Below are 21,426 nucleotides of genomic sequence, written 5' to 3'. Positions count from 1 at the left end.
TAATTAAGATCTAATGATTATAACTATAATTTTTAAAGGGGTGAACCGGTAAGCCAGTGGAAGGTCTCGGTCAGATGACCAAAAGCTCCAGCTGCAAGTCATCGTGTGGAAAATACTGTATATATATTTTCCGGAAATACGGTAATTTATAGGTAAATAGATGCCCTATATTGTATTTTTAAAAGAAGTATGTTATCAAAAATGGGAAATCTGCGGCTGGGGAGGTCAGTCGCCATTTTTTTTTTTGAATTGAGTAACAGACATTAGTAATGGGAAGAATTTTTCGTGCTCTAGAGGTTAAATTTGGGCTGACACCTCTCAAATAGGAGCTTAAATTGTTGGATGTGCATTCCTGCATAACTTGAGTATCAGGCGACAGGACAGGACAACTCCAGGAACATCAGATAAGCTGTCTAATTTATGTTTAAATTCTGGCCAATAATTTTTTCATAAATGTAGGCAAAAGGGGAAGGGGGGGTCCTGTACATGACACATTAATCTCCAGTCAAATTGGTGAGTGTTATGATTAAGATATATTCTCCTTCTGTTACATAAATGTGTACATATATAATTTATTTTTATTATCACACTGGCCGATTCCCACCAAGGCAGGGTGGCCCGAAAAAGAAAAACTTTCACCATCATTCACTCCATCACTGTCTTGCCAGAAGGGTGCTTTACACTACAGTTTTTAAACTGCAACATTAACACCCCTCCTTCAGAGTGCAGGCACTGTACTTCCCATCTCCAGGACTCAAGTCCGGCCTGCCGGTTTCCCTGAATCCCTTCATAAATGTTACTTTGCTCACACTCCAACAGCACGTCAAGTATTAAAAACCATTTGTCTCCATTCACTCCTATCAAACACGCTCACGCATGCCTGCTGGAAGTCCAAGCCCCTCGCACACAAAACCTCCTTTACCCCCTCCCTCCAACCCTTCCTAGGCCGACCCCTACCCCGCCTTCCTTCCACTACAGACTGATACACTCTTGAAGTCATTCTGTTTCGCTCCATTCTCTCTACATGTCCGAACCACCTCAACAACCCTTCCTCAGCCCTCTGGACAACAGTTTTGGTAATCCCGCACCTCCTCCTAACTTCCAAACTACGAACTCTCTGCATTATATTCACACCACACATTGCCCTCAGACATGACATCTCCACTGCCTCCAGCCTTCTCCTCGCTGCAACAGTCATCACCCACGCTTCACACCCATATAAGAGCGTTGGTAAAACTATATTCTCATACATTCCCCTCTTTGCCTCCAAGGACAAAGTTCTTTGTCTCCACAGACTCCTAAGTGCACCACTCACTCTTTTTCCCTCATCAATTCTATGATTCACCTCATCTTTCATAGACCCATCCGCTGACACGTCCACTCCCAAATATCTGAATACGTTCACCTCCTCCATACTCTCTCCCTCCAATCTGATATTCAATCTTTCATCACCTAATCTTTTTGTTATCCTCATAACCTTACTCTTTCCTGTATTCACCTTTAATTTTCTTCTTTTGCACACCCTACCAAATTCATCCACCAATCTCTGCAACTTCTCTTCAGAATCTCCCAAGAGCACAGTGTCATCAGCAAAGAGCAGCTGTGACAACTCCCACTTTGTGTGTGATTCTTTATCTTTTAACTCCACGCCTCTTGCCAAGACCCTCGCATTTACTTCTCTTACAACCCCATCTATAAATATATTAAACAACCACGGTGACATCACACATCCTTGTCTAAGGCCTACTTTTACTGGGAAAAAATTTCCCTCTTTCCTACATACTCTAACTTGAGCCTCACTATCCTCGTAAAAACTCTTCACTGCTTTCAGTAACCTACCTCCTACACCATACACTTGCAACATCTGCCACATTGCCCCCCTATCCACCCTGTCATACGCCTTTTCCAAATCCACAAATTTATATATTTACCAGCATTCCTGGTGATGTATTTTTCATTTGTAATTAATAGGTCCAGAGCAACTTGTGGATATGACAGTGGTAGGTATCGAAGGGGGATATTTTTTGCGACCTAGGTGTCCCAAATTCCTACTTGTCTAACTGATAAATAATAATTATCTTTGTTCATTTACTGTTATGTATATAATGATACATTCAGATAAATTGCAATTTTCCAAATTTAATTTGCCCGTTGGTCCTTCTCGAACCGGAGGTAATTAGTGAAGTCATTAATTAGTTAATTACTTAATAATTATATGTGAAATGACAGAAGGAGGTGGATGTTAAGTTCACAAATTTACTTAATGTGTAGTGGATTATAATTATTACAATATTAATTTTGATAAGCTAAGCTCAAGGGTGGCCAAAGATTATATTAATGTGTATAATATTAATTTTGCAAAGCCAAAGTGCTAGGATTTATATTAATGTATTTGTACAATATTAATTTGATAAGATAATTCTGGCCAAGATTTATATCAGTGTATGTGTAATTGATAAGCCAAGTGTTGCTAATTATATTAATGTGTATAATATTAATTTGCTATGCCAAATTCTGGCAAGGATTTATATTAATTTGTATAATAATTTTGATAAGCCAAGGCTGGCTAAAGGTTTGTATTAATGTACATTTGAAGTTTATATTATTCTCTTACATGTAATTGCTAAGCTCAAGTAGCTAGGATTTATTTAAAGGTAAGTTGTACTATTTACCTTTATGAAGTGCATAATTTAGTACATAATCAGTGTTATTAAGTTGAATTTAATACATTGCATCATGGCTGAAAATGAGGAGATTAATACAGAAGACAAACATATGGAATATAGAGTAAAGAAAGCATCAATACAGGCTAGAAAAGTTCATGTAACCAAGGCATATAATAAGTGCTTGGAATTAATGAATCAAGAAACTGTGAATACTGATGATTTAAAATTGTATTGAGATGCTTTAGGGAATAGATATGATTCATACAAATTATATTACAACAAATATGAAGGAGATTTGTTAGTAAACTGTGTAGATGAGACTGAAGTAGATCTCATGATTAATCAGTATTATGAATTAGAGGAAATGATTCTTTCTTGTAAAAGTCAGGCCTTGAATCAATTAAAATTTGTAAACCAGGCAGTTAATCAGTCTGCTCCAACAAATAATATGTTTTTGCCAAAACTATGTTTACCTGTATTTAATCCTGGTGAAAATTGGGAGGAATTTTAGTCAATTTTTAAAGCAGCTGTGCATGACAGGAGTGACCTAGCCTGTGCAACTAAATTATTTTACCTCAAAGGACAGGTAAGAGGAGATGCTTACATACTCATACAAGCCTTTCCCAATGTAGATGACTCTTACAAGGAAGCAGTTGACTTGTTGAAAGTCACTTATGGTAATATAGAACAAAGTAGGTTGGATCTAGTGAATGTCATTGTTAATTTAAAATCTCCAGATCACACTTACAAAGGTTTACAGCAGTTTATAGTTAAACTGGAGAGCACTCTCAAAACTTTAAGTAATAAATATAATCTGAAGGAATCAGACTGGTTATTGAGTGCCATGGTACAGAATAAATTAATCTGTAAAACACTTGAATGGATCTCAAACAAATATCACAAGGGTTATTTTGGACTGGAGGAAATAAGACTAGGTCTACAAGAATTAATTGTGCAGTTGCAGACCAGCCAACTAACTCATTTTAAAGATGCAACACATAATAACTCTGAGGTATCTGTCAAGTTTCACAATGGGAAAAATTATCCCAATGGTAATAATCAAATTTCATTTCCTAAAAAGAGTTGCATAGATGCATATCAATTAGCAGGAATCAGAAATAATGATTCTCCACAAGGTAAGAAGAACAAGTACCCTCCTAAGAGTAGCCCAGTTAATAAGAAACCAGTCAAAGAAAAGAGAGATTGTCTCTTCTGCAAGGGTACTCATTTTTCTAAGAATTGCAATGCATACAATTCATGGAATGATAAAGTTGAAAGATTGGAGGAACTTGACAGATGTATCAGGTGTTTGGGTAATCACAATGTAAAGGATTGTTATGCCAAATTAAACTTCTGTTATCAATGTCACAAAGGAAGACGCTATATAGTCATGTGTAAAGGTCTATATGATAATGTTGATAATAATGATAATGTTGACAATCCTGACACAACAGTAGCTGATGTAAAAATTGCTGCTAATGTCAATAATGATGGTTTTGCTGAAGTAGCCTTACCTGTGTTACAGGTAAAAATTGATGATAAAAGGCATAAATAAAAAAAATGTAAATGCATTATTGGACCAGGGATCCCAACGTACTTTCATAAAACGTAAATGTCTTGATGGTATGAAAGTACAGATGGGAGATCCCACAATTTTAAAATTATCTGGTTTTCTCTCGGATAAAAGGTCTCAATTGTATGACACTGTTTATGTAACTGTCAGGTTGGGCAATGAGAAAAAACGTGTTAATGCAGTAATTGTAGATAGATTTCCAGAGAAAATAACTACAGTAGGGCTTAGTAAAGCTACAGAAAGACTTTCACATAATGTAAATTTAGCACCTTCAGGTGTAAGTGATGATTCTGTAGGCCCAATAAATATTTTGATAGGTAGTGACTATTATGCCTCCTTTGTAAAGGGCATGGTAAAGAAATGTGGTGTCACCCTTTTGAAGACTGCAGGAGGCCATGTAATATATGGTAGGATTCCTCGTAATAATAATTCATGACTAGAGGAAACTACAAATACTATAACTGTGCGTCTTACTCATGAAATCGTACCCCAGTATAATTCTTCCATAGAGGATGGTGTTGAGCCAGTGCATAAATTGTGGGAATTAGACAGCATTGGAATAAATGTAAATGAAGAAAGTCCAGGTGATTATTTTACTCAGGATCAATACCTGAGAGATGTAAAATTTGAATCTGGACAATACTGGGTACGACTTCCGTGGAGACTGAACCATCCAGAATTGCCCACTAATTACAAAATGGCATATGGACAGTTAAAGGCTCAGCTCCGCGAACTGAGTAAGACACCAGAATTATTAACTGCCTATAATGATATAATTGCTGAACAATTAATTGATAAATTTATAGAAGAGGTACCTCCTGAGCAAGCCAAAATTTATGGTCACTATTTGCCACATCACGGAGTGAAGAAGGATTCTAAGACCACTCCTTTGAGGATTGTGTTTAATTGTAGTGCCAGGAGTAGCAAAAATGTACCTAGTTTAAATGACTGTTTGATGACAGGTTCGTCGTTGACGGAAAAATTAGGAGATATCTTATTAAATTTCAGGATGAAAAATTATGCCTTTACGGGTGGCATAAGTAAAGCTTTCCTAAGAGTGGGTTTACAAGAGGCTGACCGGGATTGTACCCGCTTCTTATGGCCTGAGAATCCTAGTGACCCACTTAGCCCTCTGAAAACCTTTCGCTTTAGAAGCGTATTATTTGGTGCTACATCCAGTCCGTTCTTACTTCAAGCGACGATAAATGCACACCTTAAACGTATGGGAAGTCCATTGAGTAAAGTAATGAGCAAACAATTTTATGTGGACAATTTCCTGGGTGTGACGTCAACTGAAGAGGAACTGTTAATGACTTATGGAGAGGCTAATAAAATAATGCAAAGTGCAAATATGCCTCTGAGGGAATGGAATAGTAATTCGTCCAAATTAAAGGACAAAATAAGTAAAGATTACCCTGGAGATGAAGTGCCAAAATGTAGTAATGTATTGGGTTTAACTTGGGATACTGAGAGAGATTTGTTAATGTTAAAACCTAATAATTACAGTATGCCCAATAAATTAACTAAGAGAGTTTTGCTTGCTGAAGTTTCCAAATGTTTTGATCCACTAGGTTTAGTGTCGCCCCTTACTATAAGAGGGAAATTATTAATTCAGGAAGCATGGAAACTTAAATGTGCTTGGGATGAAATTCTACCTGAGGAATTCATTAACAGGTGGGATGAATTAATTGGTGATTATGAAAAAATTCCAATGTTGGAGTTCCCACGCCAGGTGGCCAATCCAAATGAGAAAAATGTACTCCACATTTTTTGTGATGATTCAAAATTGGCATATGGAGCAGTTGCTTACCTTCAATGTAATAGTGTTATTTCTCTTGTTATGTCTAAGGCTAAAGTGTCTCCAATTAAATCACGTACCTTGCCTCAGTTGGAATTAACAGCCATTTATGTAAGTGTCAAATTAGCTAATTATATAAGAAATAAGTTGCATGAGATAAATATTAGCGACACTGTGATTTGGTCTGATAATGAGGTATCCTTACAATGGATTCGTAATGGAAACAGTAAAATTGTGTACGTAAAAAACAGAGTTGCTGAAATTAATCAGATGCAAGAGAAGTATAATAGTTTGGGTCAGCATATGTTAACATTTAATCATATACCTAGTGAGGAGAATCCAGCTGATTTCTTGTCTCGAGGTTTACCTTATGCTAAATTTGTAAATGCTGTATCATGGTTTAAAGGACCGAGGTGGTTGGTAAATAAAGCTAATTGGCCTGTACAAAAGGCGTATATTGCTCCTGTTGAAATTACTGTGACCACCGCTCCAATAGTTTGTCCTCCCTTAGCCACTGATATAAATAGGTATTCTTCTTTACCCAAACTAATCAATGTAACTAAGTTGGTGTTTAAATTTCTAAACAAGATGAATATATCATATAAGTTTTCACATCCTCTTGAATACTGGATAAAGAGGGTACAGGAGGAAATCTATGGAAATGAGATTAAATTGATGATGGAAAGAAAAATTGTGAAAGGTTCTATAGTAGAGAAATTGGGGCTGTATTTAGAGAACAATGCAATTAGGTGCAGAGGTAGGTTACAAAATGCTGAATTGGATGATTATGCTAAACACCCTATCTTACTGCCCAAAACTCATCATCTAACAAATTTAATTGTTCTAAATGCCCATAAAAATGTAATGCATGGTGGGGTACAAGATACCTTAAATTGTATTAGGGAAACTTTCTGGATTCCACAAGGACGGCAAAGTGTAAAAAGGGTGATTAAATCTTGTGTAATATGTCGCCGTGTGGATTCCAGATCCTATTTGTACCCAGATCCTCCACCATTGTCAAATGAGCAATTTGAGTCGTTTAGCAATGAACTCCGGCCAGCCGCAGTGTGGAAAATACTGTATATATTTTCCGGAAATACGGTAATTTATAGATAAATAGATGCCCTATATTGTATTTTTAAAAGAAGTGGGAAACCTGCGGCTGGGGAGGTCAGTCGCCATTTTTGTTTTTGAATTGAGTAACAGACATTAGTAATAGGAAGAATTTTTCGTGCTCTAGAGGTTAAACTTGGGCTGACACCTCTCAAATAGGAGCTTAAATTGTTGGATGTGCATTCCTGCATAACTTGAGTATCAGGCGACAGGACAGGACAACTCCAGGAACATCAGATAAGCTGTCTAATTTATGTTTAAATTCTGGCCAGTAAATTTTTCATAAATGTAGGCAAAAGTGGGGGGGTCCTGTACATGGCACATTAATCTCCAGTCAAATTGGTGAGTGTTATGATTAAGATATATTCTCCTTCTGTTACATAAATGTGTACATATATAATTATTTATTAATTTAATATACAGTCCACAAATCTATATATTTACCAGCATTCCTGGTGATGTATTTTTCATTTGTAATTAATAGGTCCAGAGCAACTTGTGGATATGACAGTGGTAGGTATCGAAGGGGGATATTTTTTGCGACCTAGGTGTCCCAAATTCCTACTTGTCTAACCGATAAATAATAATTATCTTTGTTCATTTACTGTTATGTATATAATGATACATTCAGATAAATGTAATTTTCCACACATCGTATGACTAAGACGCGCGTCAGGAATACTTGCCCTGTTTCCTGACAAGCCTAACCTAACTTCATGAAGCCGATAGAATTTAAGCCCTAATAATAAACAAACCATTATTAACTAGTCACTTTGTAATCATTAAATAACGTATATCCCTCGTGTGTATCCTGAGAGTAAGTTCGTATACCCGTGGAAGGGTGTATATCTCAGCAGATATGCACTTCGAGATTTAATATTCTTTAGGTCCATATTTGAGATTAAAAGGATTCGTGACTGGTGAAAAGGTTTTAAGTACCCAGCAGTCTTTAATGACACTGTGTAGTCGATAGGCTTTAAACCCATTGTTAATAATTGTCTATAATCCTGTTTTCATTATGTATTGTGATTATTTACTAAAATGCTTAGTACTTACTGAAGTCAAACTGGGGTGTGTATTCTCTCTCTCTCTCTCTCTCTCTCTCTCTCTCTCTCTCTCTCTCTCTCTCTCTCTCTCTCTCTCTCTCTCTCTCTCTCTCTCAACAACTTCAAAACCATAAGATGCTTTAGTGATACAACAATAATAACAATTATCAGTACTTTATTAAAAAATGACAGTAAAATGAGACAACAGCAATACTAACACATTGCCAAAGGAAGTAGCAGAATAAACCAGCAGTCAAATACTGTGTGAGAAGCAGACAGAAGATTGTGCCACGTGGACAGTTTGGTGTGCTGATTATGACCGATTCCACTGCTGTTGGCTGATAGCCACCCAGTCATAACTTACTTAAACCCACTTGGAAAGTGTTCATGTTCTATTGGAAATTACGTATGTATTGAAGTGAAAGAGAAATTCATAAACAAGAAAGATTAGATCATAAGAGAATTACTGTGCTCTAAAACAGTATTTTAGAGAAATTAAATAGAACAATATACTATAAAAGACAAATATAAATAATCTGTACATAGAGTTCTGCAGTGTATATGAAAATGGAATTAATCAGTGTAATCCAAATAGAAATAAAAGACGGAATAATAAAGAATAGTTTAATGGAAGGTGTTGGAGAGCAAGAAGAAAAAAGAAATAGCTTGGAATCAACGTAGGAAACGAGTCAATCATAAAACTTATCAGACATTCAAGGAGCCTAGAAATGAATATGCAAATGTAAGGAGAGAGGAAGAAATAAATTTTAAAGAGGAAATAGTAGACAGCAAGGCAGAACCAAACCTCTTATATAAGTTTGCAAAACGTAAACTAAATGTTAATAACAAAATATAAAGAATAAATGATGACACAGTCACCGAGGTCAAGGAGGAAGAGGAAATGTGTAAAAATATTAAAGAAGGCATTTTTCATATAGTAGATTTTATACCAGAAAACTGAACAAGAGGATACTGAAACAATTAGAGAGGAAGTAAAGAAATGTTATTAGATGCAGATGTGTATCAAATTTGTTAAGTTATTATGACAGTTGCAGAAATTGTTCAAGAAGAAAATGGATGGGCAGATTTTATTTACTAAGACTTTACGAAAGCTTCTGATAAAGTTCCGCATGAAAGACTAATTTAGAAGCTCAAAAATATAAGAGGAATTAAAGGGAACTTATTAAAATGGATGAGAGGCTTTTATTTGAGAGGAAAAAGCGAACAGTTGTGAGGAAAAATTTCTGCATAGGAAGATGTCACAGGTGTGGTGACAAGGTTTCGTACTATCCCCAGTAATGTTTCTAACTTATATAAATGATTTACCAGAAGGAAGGAAAAAAACTATATATGTGAATATATTTGCAGATGATTAAAAGATCTTATGCATAATTAAAAACGAAAATGACTAAATATTTCCAAGATGATCTAGATACACAGAGAAATAGATGATGAAATTTAATGTTGATAAATGCCATTTAATGGAAATGAGAGAAAGTGAAATCAAGCCACATGAGGAATTACAGACTGCGTGAGAAAATATGGAAAATATCAGAGAAAGCGCTCTAGAAGTTAACAAAAAATTGTCACCTGAGGATCATATAAATAATATTGTAAGAAACTCATATGCTACACTAGCAAACTATAAAATAGCTTTCAAATATACGAATGGTGAAATGTTAAGAATGTCGTTTATAAATTATATTAAGCCCAAACAGGAATATGCAGGGGTTGCTCGGTGCTACAAGAGCCACAGTTGCAAACTGGAAAAGAAAGTGGAATGGAAATAATAGTAGAAAATTTTTCTTCTCAAATAGAGTGGAATGTATTAAAGGAGGATTTAGGAAGTGCTGCAACCAGTGGACGTTTTAAAAATTGTGATGAACAGAGCATTTAAGTTGGGACGCCAAATGCCTAGTTCTGCTTCTGTCGTTATAAATAGGTAATCTCTCTCTCTCACACACACACACATAAGAGCTGCGACTCGACCCCTGCAACCATAAGTAGATGAGTACACACCCCACTCTCAACTGCACACCCTCATTTCTACACATGCGCACCCACACACCACTATCATAATCCACATTTCTTTACTCCCACACTCACATAAATTCCTCACCTTTACTACGTGTCGTAATTATAAAAAAGGCATGATGCCATTTTGGCATCATCACTTTATTCCCCACTTTTCCCTATTATTATTATAATCAAGGGGAAGCGCTAAACCCGGAGGATTATACAGCGCCTGGGGGGGATGTGGAAGGCATTCAGGCTTAATTCGGGGAACTGGAGCACAGATCCAATTCCCTAAATCAAGAGCCCCTCACCAACATCAAGGAACCTTCCTTGAGGGGTCACTTTTCCCTAATATTTAGATTTCCCAGCAAGGAATATATAGTTGGAACCCCCTGGTATAGATCATACAGGAATATCATACACTGCTGAAGCAAAGCATTATCAATCGTTGAGGCCTAGGAACGTTATCAATGGACGAGGCCTAGTAGCGTTATCAATGGTTGAGGCCTAATACCCTAAGAGCAGAACACCGCAGTAGGCTTATTAGTTCATGAGGCAGGTTCTTCCCACACACCGCCAGCCTAGTGTGTCAAATTTATTAAAAGCTGAGAAGTCATCGTGTCTGACTTTTTTTGGGTTATCCTAGTAATTTACACAATAATTGTACTTTTGTGTACCTGTACAAAAATTAACTTATTAATATGTTTATCATTATTATTTTTATATTCATGAGGAGTCATATAATGGCTCGGGATTATAAAAAAGAAGCGCTAAACCCACTAGGGTCATACAGTACCGGAACAAGAACAGTACCTCGGGAAATGGAAGGCATTCAGACTTGATTAAAGTGAATTGGATCATTGGTCCAGTTCCATAGATCAAGAGCCCCTCACCATCAAGGAACCTTCTGAGGGGATATTCTTATGATGACTCAAGTTACGCCTTGGTACATTCTCATCATAAACAGTTTTACTCTTGCAGTATTTTCAATAATACTGCAAAGGTTGGGTCAGAAATACTAGCAAGTTTGTCAAAATACATTTCCGCCAAAAATGTGACCAGCAAAATGTCATTGGCACAAACTCCTCCAATGATAAACTTTAAAAATAAATAATAAGTAAGCAAGTTTATTCAGGTATACACAAATAGTTACACAGAATTATCATACATAGCAGCATATGTGTAGAGAACCTAGGATAACCCAAAAGTCAGAGAGAGTTCTCAGTCCCAGGAAAAACGTCACGTTGGGAGCAGTCTGACAGGTTATACGAGCATGCAGGCTCGTTATAACCTATCGACTACACGAGCCTGTATGCTATCTGTTCACTATCAGATAAAAAAAAATCTTAAATCCCTAAAATATATTAAAGTAAACTGTTTATGTGCAGTGAGAGACATACACCTCTGGGTGTACATGTCATGCGAGTCAACTGAGAGGTGTGCAGGGGCGTGTACACCCCCACCGTGATGACCAGGCCACTGGGTAACTCAGAAGTAATGACCGGAAGTGATTGTACGTCATGCTCACAGCCACACCGCTGCCAGACGTACCAACACAAAACTGGTTCCATCTCTATTTGTTTATTCTCTTTCCCCAGGATACACTTACATTTAATTTATGAGTAGTTTATCGAGCACTTTGCTAACAGTTAACGACTAAAGAAAATGCTCAATAAAAATAGAAAAAATAAATACAAATAGGTACTAGGCACCTGTCGTCTGCCAGAGTCCGTTACTGTACTATCAAGGCCACTCAGATGACGATTGGGGGGGGGGAGTGTCTGGAGGAGGAAGAGGGGGGAACTGGGGAGGTTGTGGAGGTGGGATGGAGGAAGGGGGGTTCAGGGAAGGAGTGAATCAGGAAGCTAGTTAGTCCAGTGGTTTTTAATGTCTGTTTTTTTTTCATTGTGATTCAAGTTGTCTCTTGTTCCTGTGAAGACACCTGCAGCTCCTTTGTTCAGTGACGGAGGTGTGCAGTCCTGCTCCTCAGGTACGCAAAGTAGCAACAGTATAATGAAAAACTAGCAAGAAACAACACAATACAGGAGTACATAGGATCAGTATAGCGCAAAACAAGCAGGGAGTACCCAGTACACAAGCAAGAGTACTACTATACTACAACACTAGCAAGTAGTAACACAGTACAGGTGAATCATACTGATAGTGCACAATACCTGAAAGTTGATGGATAAGAGACATGCACAACACTTCGCCATTTTTACTTTAGAAACGCTTCGTCTGTGAAGCAAGTTTTTTTTTTCAGTCGAATACAGACTATAGGCAGCTGAAGGACTTTTGACATGATCATTTCGTCAGACTTGGTAGGAGGTGATCAGTCTCGTCAGTCTAAACCATAGTCATGCGTCCAGATCTTACATACTAAAGCAGGGATGCGATGGAAATAAATGACATAAAATACCGACACAATGGAAATATAAACACTTAAGCAGTATAATGTGATCCTTTGTTGACAACGTTTCGCCCACACAGTGGGCTTTATCAAGTCACAAACAGATTTCTTTGTGACTTGATAAAGCCCACTGCGTGGACGAAACGTTGTCAATAAAGGATCACATTATACTGCTTAAGTGTTTATATTTCCAGGGATGCGATGCAGCAGCTGTAGGTGACGCCGCAAGTGAGCGTGGCCCACTAGTAGAAGCAGGTCATGTTAAGCAGTTGTTATGGCAAGAAGTTACAAAGGACTTCCCTTGTACCAAGATACCATGATCTTACATAAGATTTCCCCTGTACCAAGATACCATGATCTTACATAAGACTTCCCCTGTACCAAGATACCATGGTGTTGCATAAGACTGTACTAAGATACCATAGTGTTTCTATGCTAAGATAACTTGACGTTCCTGCGCTAAGATAACATGGTGTTCCTGTACTAAGACACCCTGGTATTCCTGTACTAAGATACCATAAGGTTACATAAGGTTTCCCTGTACCAGTATACCATAGTGTCCCTGTACCAAGATACCGTGGTGTTCCTGTAGCAATATACCATGGTGTTACATAAGACTTCCCTTGTATTAAGATGATCCTGTAACAAGATACCATGGTGTTCCTGTACCAAGATACCATGGTGTTACATAAGACTTCTGTACTAAGATATTCCTGTAACAAGATACTATGTTGTTCCTGTTCCAAGATACCATGGTGTTCCTGTACCAAGATACCATGGTGTTACTTAAGACTTTTGTTCTAAGATGTTCCTGTAACAAGATACTATATTGTTCCTGTACCAAGATACCATGGTGTTCCTGTACCAAGATACCATGGTGTTACTTAAGACTTCTGTACTAAGATGTTCCTGTAACAAGATACTATATTGTTCCTGTACCAAGATACCATGGTGTTCCTGTACCAAGATACCATGGTGTTACTTAAGACTTCTGTACTAAGATGTTCCTGTAACAAGATACTATGTTGTTCCTGTACCAAGATACCATGGTGTTCCTGTACCAAGATACCATGGTGTTCCTGTACCAAGATACCATGGTGTTACTTAAGACTTCTGTACTAAGATGTTCCTGTAACAAGATACTATGTTGTTCCTGTACCAAGATACCATGGTGTTCCTGTACCGAGATACTATGGTGTTCCTGTACCAATATACCATGGTGCTACATAAAACTTTCCCTGTACTAAGATGTTCCTGTAACAAGATACCATGGTGTTCCTGTACCAATATACCATAGTGTTCCTGTACCATTATACCATGGTGTTACATAAGACTTCCCCTGTACCGAGATACCATGGTGTTACATAAGACTTCCCCTGTACCGAGATACCATGGTGTTACATAAGACTTCCCCTGTACCAAGATACCATGGTGTTACATAAGACTTCCCCTGTACCGAGATACCATGGTGTTACATAAGACTTCCCCTGTACCAAGATACCATGGTGTTACATAAGACTTCCCCTGTACCAAGATACCATGGTGTTACATAAGACTTCCCCTGTACCAAGATACCATGGTGTTACGTAAGACTTCCCCTGTACCAAGATACCATGGTGTTACATAAGACTTCCCCTGTACCGAGATACCATGGTGTTACATAAGACTTCCCCTGTACCGAGATACCATGGTGTTACATAAGACTTCCCCTGTACCAAGATACCATGGTGTTTCATAAGACTTCCCCTGTACCGAGATACCATGGTGTTACATAAGACTTCCCCTGTACCGAGATACCATGGTGTTACATAAGACTTCCCCTGTACCAAGATACCATGGTGTTACATAAGACTTCCCCTGTACCGAGATACCATGGTATTACATAAGACTTCCCCTGCACCAAGATACCATGGTGTTACATAAGACTTCCCCTGTACCGAGATACGACGGTGTTGCTGCGTCAGTCAAGCATCTTATTATTGTTTAGCAACTTATATTAGTGGGCCTCTCTCACCTATGACGTCACTGCAGCTGCTTCATCTCACTTCTGCTCTAGTAAATAAGGTCTGGTTACATGGCTATTGTTTAGGCTTCAAGGACTGACCCCCTCCCACCAAGGCTGGCGAAATGATCACGTCAAAACTATTTCTACTGCTTCCTGTGTTATATTCGTTTGTATTCGACTGAAGAAGGCAGTTGTGCACGCGAAACGTTTCGCCAATAAAGATGCCCAAGTGTTGCACCTGTGTTTAATTCTTCAATAAGACATGAGTAAACAAACAGGAGCTGTATAATACGTCCCTGGCACGGAACAATACAAGTGTAATGGAACATTAGCAAGGTATGCTGCAACACTAGCAGGTAACAACACAAGACAGGAGTGCATGCAGGAGCAGTATAATACAACACTTACAGGGAACAACACTAGACAGAAGTACACAGGCAGGAGCGATATAATAAAACACTAACAGGGAACAACACAAGACAGGAGTACACAGGCAGAAACAGTATAATAAAACACTAGCAGGGAACAACACAAGACAGGAGTACACAGACAGAAACAGTATAATAAAACACTAGCAGGGAACAACACAAGACAGGAGTACACAGACAGAAACAGTATAATAAAACACTAGCAGGGAACAACACAAGACAGGAGTACACAGACAGAAACAGTATAATAAAACACTAACAAGGAACAACACAAGACAGGAGTATACGGTCATGAGCTTGCATTAGGATGCTGGGAACGCTATGAAGGTCGTAGCACAAGTGATATCAGCAGTGCATTTTTATTGTCTGTTAATAATTTCAGTAAGCTAGAAACCATGTTTTGCTGGCGAGCCACTGAGAGTAGCCATTGGGGGTTAGTGTGGGTGTTGTTACTGCGGGTGTTATCACGCGGGTGTTGTTACTGCGGGTGTTATAACGCGGGTGGTGTTCCTACGGATGTTATCACTGCCGGTGTTGTCACTACGGATGAAATGTGGAATAACTAATAGAAAGATGGTAACACAACGTGATACGCTCCTTTCTTTTATGAAATCATACTATGAGGTGAAGTGAGAATTAAAATCTAGCTCTGTAATATAATCTGGGATTATTCTTGCAAAATATACGTGATGGTATCTAGATGATGTGACTTAAGAATATGAGCAACCGTTAATAAGACAATTTTTCACATTCAGATGACTTAGTCCAGAACGGCTAAGCCAGTGGTCGCTATTGTCGTGGCAAGTCATAGTGCCAACGGCTACTCCACATTCACAAGTTTCCTGCTGCCACTATGGCAAGGCGTTTGTCATAGACCCGGCACCACAGAACAGGTCATCTTTTGAAAAACAGCCGTGTCATGTGATTTTCTCTGACGAATATACAAACAACATAAAGAGAGATTTCACTCTAATAATGGTACACAGTACCGACAAGCTGATGAGCAAAGACACATGTGTAACATTTTGGTATCTTGCGAAACTGTGTAGGCAACGTGCTTCGGAAATAAAGATACTTAAGTGTTGCACATGTGTCTTACTCACCATCTTCGTTGATCCTTTCCTGACGCGGGTGACATGCGGGTGACGCTTCTCTCAATAATTTACTTTGCTGATAATTAAGAGAGCTTTAGCTCCTCTGCTAGTGTAAGATACGTATACCAGTGTGCTGTACGTATTGATATTGAAATATCCTATCAAGCAGGTCTTCATTCTTGTCCTGTTTCCCATGCCCTGACCTCCCTCTTTCCTGTTGATGTGGTCGTCACATTTGCTATACACAAATAACCCGCAATACCAGTCACGGTATTGTGCTTTTTTTTTTATTCTCTGCTATGCTTGTGTGGTCATCACACCCTCTCCTCAGCTAGTGTAGTCATCACATCCAGTCCCCTGCTGGTGTGGTCATCACACCCTCTTCCCTGCTGGTGTGGTCATCACACCCAGTCGCCTGCTGCTCTGGTCGTCACACTATCCATACGTCACCTGTAGTAACTCCTGCCGAGGGGAAAGGAAGTTATTGTTCTGACCTCTATATGTCTTATTCATGACGCCCCAGTTACTGGGGATGTCACAATATATACAGCAACACCAGCCTTCTACTCTTCCTCCAAGAAATTATTCTTCGTGTAGTGGCCATTGTTTTGTGTTCTGAAAGGTTGGTATCTTCTTGCTCATGAAACAATGACTGAGGATGCTGTAGAAAGTGTTGACGAGCTAGTTGCTATATATATTCACAAAACATTAAAATGAGTTTTAAATAATCTCTAACCTGTATGAAAAAGAAATCCTCCGTGACTAATCAGGAAATAATACAGAATGTTTTTAATGTTTTAGTTATTATTATTATTATTATTATTATTATTATTAGTGTGACTTTGTTAATGGTCCAAGTCGGACCATTTCCCTCCTATGTGTGGGTTATTTGTGTATTGTTCCAGTCACGGTATTGTGCCTTTTTGTTCTTTATTATTACTATTATTATTATTATTATTATTATTATTATTATTATTATTATTATTATTATTATTATTATTATTATTACTGAAGGACAGGTCTGTATATCTCAGTGATGAATGATCTCCAGTGTGATCTTGAAGACCAGGTCTGCATATATCAATGATGAAGGCCCTCAAGTGTGATCTTGACGACCTGCTATATATATCAGCGATGAAGGCCCTCCAGTGTGATCTTGACGACCAAGTCTGTATCTCAGTGAAACATCTTTCCACCTCTTCTTCCATGTCACAGCGATGCAACAATGCATCTCTGCTCTACATCTGATGACCTGGGGGTTTATATTTGGCAAGAGCGTAGGGGCAACTCTCGTAATGTGAGAACCAGAAGGTAAGAGAGAGAGAGAGAGGGAGGGAGATGTGCTCTGGCGTAAGAAGTGTATACAGCATTCACAAAGAGGAATCAGATTATCCTAGAGGTGTAGTAATATTGACCTGGCAAGTTTATAAAGGACTGCGAAAGAGGAGAGCATCACACAGTGACAGCACCAGAGGGCTTTTTAAGTAGGTCGCTTTATAGATAGAAACCTCCCACGAAAGCACCCTCAGCAGAAAAACTAAATGACAGAGTGGAGAGGTAAGATAAACGAATCTAAATCCGGAGGAACAGTGTAAAGTAAATGTAGGTGTGTAGGTCTGAAGCAAGTATATAGCGAACGTAAATCTGGATGGAGTAAAAGTGTATAAGAAAGTAGGTATGGAGTAACAGTATATATATATATGTATATATATATTAATATATATATATATATATATATTAATATATATATATATATATATATATATATATATATATATATATATATATATAGGTCATTTAGGTCACACTACACATACATGTACAAGCATATATATACACACACACACCCCTCTGGGTTTTCTTCTATTTTCTTTCTAGTTCTTGTTTATTTCCTCTTACCTCCATGGGGAAGTGGAACAGAATTCTTCCTCCGTAAGCCATGCGTGTTGTAAGAGGCGACTAAAATGCCGGGAGCAAGGGGCTAGTAACCCCTTCTCCTGTATATATTACTAAATTTAAAAAGAGAAACTTTAGTTTTTTCTTTTGGGCCACCCCGCCTCGGTGGGATACGGCTGGTATGTTGAAAGAAAAAATATATATATATATATATATATATATATATATATATATATATATATATACGTATATGATAAGGAACCATTATAAACACAAACAAAAAACCAATACCATTACAGCAAGTCAACGAGAGTAAGCAAAGTGTGACTTTACTGTCAACTCGATGAAGTATGGCTTGATTTATAATGAGTCGACCATAAAGACGAATGACCTGATCTTCGTTAATCTGACGCAGGAAGTTGCATACTTTGAATTCCATTGTTTTGAGCTCAACAGGAAACATGATTGTCAAGTATATTGTCAAGTATATGGGTACGCATTTTATTTTAGATTAAATTATTATTTAGACAAATTACAGTTTAAATCTGACGCAGTAAGGCTTGATTCTACAATATGCACTAGTTGGTAATTTTCAAATTTTGTACTGTGGTCGCATTTGCGCCTAGTGATAGCACCTGCAGACGATACCTAAATATGATAAACAGTTGGCTTCCTTTTGTAACCAACACAACCTAGTGGTAGAGCGCAGGGTTCACACACTGTTCAATTGTGCGTGAATTTAATTGCACCTGTTCATTGGAAACTTTATTTTGTATGCACGCAAACACACATAAACACACAGCGACGACTCGATCTCTGCATCCACGAATAGGTGAGTATACGCACACACACACACACACACACACACACAGGGAGAGTGTGGACCTAGTAGCGACAAGTGAAGAGGCGGAGCCAGGAGCTATGAATCGACCCCTGCAACCACAGTTAGGTGAGTACACATACACGTACGTGCGCGCACACACACACAGACGGTGTGAAGTTGATGTGGTGAATTTTAACGGATGAGGATCAGGTAGGACTACAAAGGGATCTGGACAGGCTACAAGCTTGGTCCAACAACTGGCTCCTAGAGTTTAACCCAGTCAAGTGAAAAGTCGCGAAGAAGGTGAAGGACAAAGAAGACCGCAGACGGAGTACGGGTTAGGGGGCTAAAGACTGCTAACCTCCTTCAAGGAAAAGGATCTTGGGGTGAGTATCATACCCAGCACAACTCCTGAGGTGCACATCAACCAAATAACTGCTGCAGCATGTGGGCGCGTGGCAAACCTAAGAATAGCGTTCCGACACCTCACTAAGGAGTCGTTCAGGACTCTGTACACCGTGTACATTAGGCCCATACTGGGGTATACAACACCAGTTTGGAACCCACACCTGGTCAAGCACGTCAAGAATTTAGAGAAAGTGCCAAGGTTTGCAACGAGATTGGTCCTGGACCTAAGGGGCGTGTCCTGCGAGGAGAGGTTAAGGGAAATCAACCTGACGACACTGGAGGACATGAGAGAGGAGGAACATGATAACGAAATATAAAATAGTGAGAGGAATTGACAAGGTGGACAGAGACAGGATGTTCTAGAGATGAGACACAGCAACAAGGGTCAGAAGTGGAAGTTGAAGACTCAGATGAATCAAAGGGATGTTAGGAAGTATTCAGTCATAAAGTTGTCAGGAAGTGGAATAGTCTCGAGTGATGTAGAGGAGGCAGGACCCATATATAGCTTTAAGAAGAGGTATGTTAATGCTCATGGTGCAGGGAGAGAGTGAACCTAGTAGCGCCCAGTGAAGAGGCGGAGCCAGGTGCTATGAATCGACCCCTGCAACCACAATTAGGTGAGCACAATTAGTTGAGTACACACACACACACACAGAATGGGGGGACTCAAACCGTGGTCCTGACAGGCAACAGGTCCAGCGTAGCTTTATTGACAGTCGTTCGTTCTGACTTACTGTATCTTGTGTTTATTAACTGGTTTTGATGGGTATGAGAAGAGATGTACCATGAAAGCTTCTGGGGCTCTGTAGGAAGGAACAGTAAGGTCACAGCTGGTGACTACTAATGCAGTCTCAGGGGTGGTGTCTGTGAAACCTTATTTAAGCCCCATGGCTCAATGGTAACTATAATATATAATAGGGTCGGAACACACTGCAGTTGTTTCCCCGGAATAACTACTGTAGTATATAGAATAATGTAGCAACACTCCGGATGTTCCCGCAGTGTTACTCTCAAATAAAATTGAGAGGCAGAACAGAGTGGGTGTTCCCACAGTGTAACCATTGTACACAGAATGGCAGTCACACACTGCGTGTCCACTGTGCAATTATAAGTTAGCACACTGTGCAGATATCACTGTGCAAATTGGCACCTATACAGTCCGACACTAATGCAGAACACTTTCTCAAAGTTAGATACACCAGGTCAAGAACTGGGCCGCTGGGGTATTGCCTTCCGAAACACCCTCCAGGTAGACACCAGCGACTAAGGTTGCAAGCGGATCAGAAAAGGCAGTCTTCAGTTACTGCACAGAAATTAATTTAATTTAATTTCTCAAATTAAAACTTACGCAACCCACAGAATCGAACAATTCTAATTTTATTAGTAAATTTTCACTTACAGAACCTAAACCTGAAATGTATCAGTCTTTCATAAGATGCATTAATGATTAAAGATTAAAGCCGTTCAGAAGAAGGTTGAAGCCATTCAGAAGAAGACTGAAGCCGTTCAGAAGAATGTTGAAGATGTTCAGAAAATTGAAACCGTTCAGGAGATTGAATCTGTTCAAAAGCCTGAAGCCGTTCAGACAAAGATTGAAGCCGTTCAGACAAAGATTGAAGCCGTTCAGACGAATTTTGAAGCCGTTCAGACGATGCGTACTCAAGTCATTTCACATAAATATATCATATCACTTTAAAAATAAACTAGCAAATTGGCACCTACACATTCCAATAACAATCCTAGTCTTCTAACTAGGCTACACTGGAAAGAGTAACACAAGTCACTATACCCAGGCTGGAACAATAAATAAATAGCATTTAAGAGAAGAAACTTATGATGACGTTTCTGCCCGTCTTGGACCATTGACAAATCACAGTGACTCGAAAAGTAGAGAAAGCCAGAATATCCACTATACTAGAAGTAACGGAGGAAGAAGGGAGTGGTGGTGGAAGTAGCAGTAGTGGAGGTAGAGGTAGTGGTAGTAATGTTGGAAGATGACAGAGAAAAGCGGCAGAAATAGAAGTAGTAGTACAGACAGTAGCAGAGATAGTAGTAATAGTGGAAATTAGGCAGTAACAGTATTAAGAGTTAGTAGTAGTAGTGGTCACGTCTGATCGGTAAAAACAAGAGAAAGACCGAAGAACTGGATA

The sequence above is a fragment of the Cherax quadricarinatus genome, chromosome 28 (assembly GCF_038502225.1).
Source record: "Cherax quadricarinatus isolate ZL_2023a chromosome 28, ASM3850222v1, whole genome shotgun sequence".
NCBI classification, from domain to species: domain Eukaryota; kingdom Metazoa; phylum Arthropoda; class Malacostraca; order Decapoda; family Parastacidae; genus Cherax; species Cherax quadricarinatus.
Note: the sequence above shows the minus strand (reverse complement) of the source record.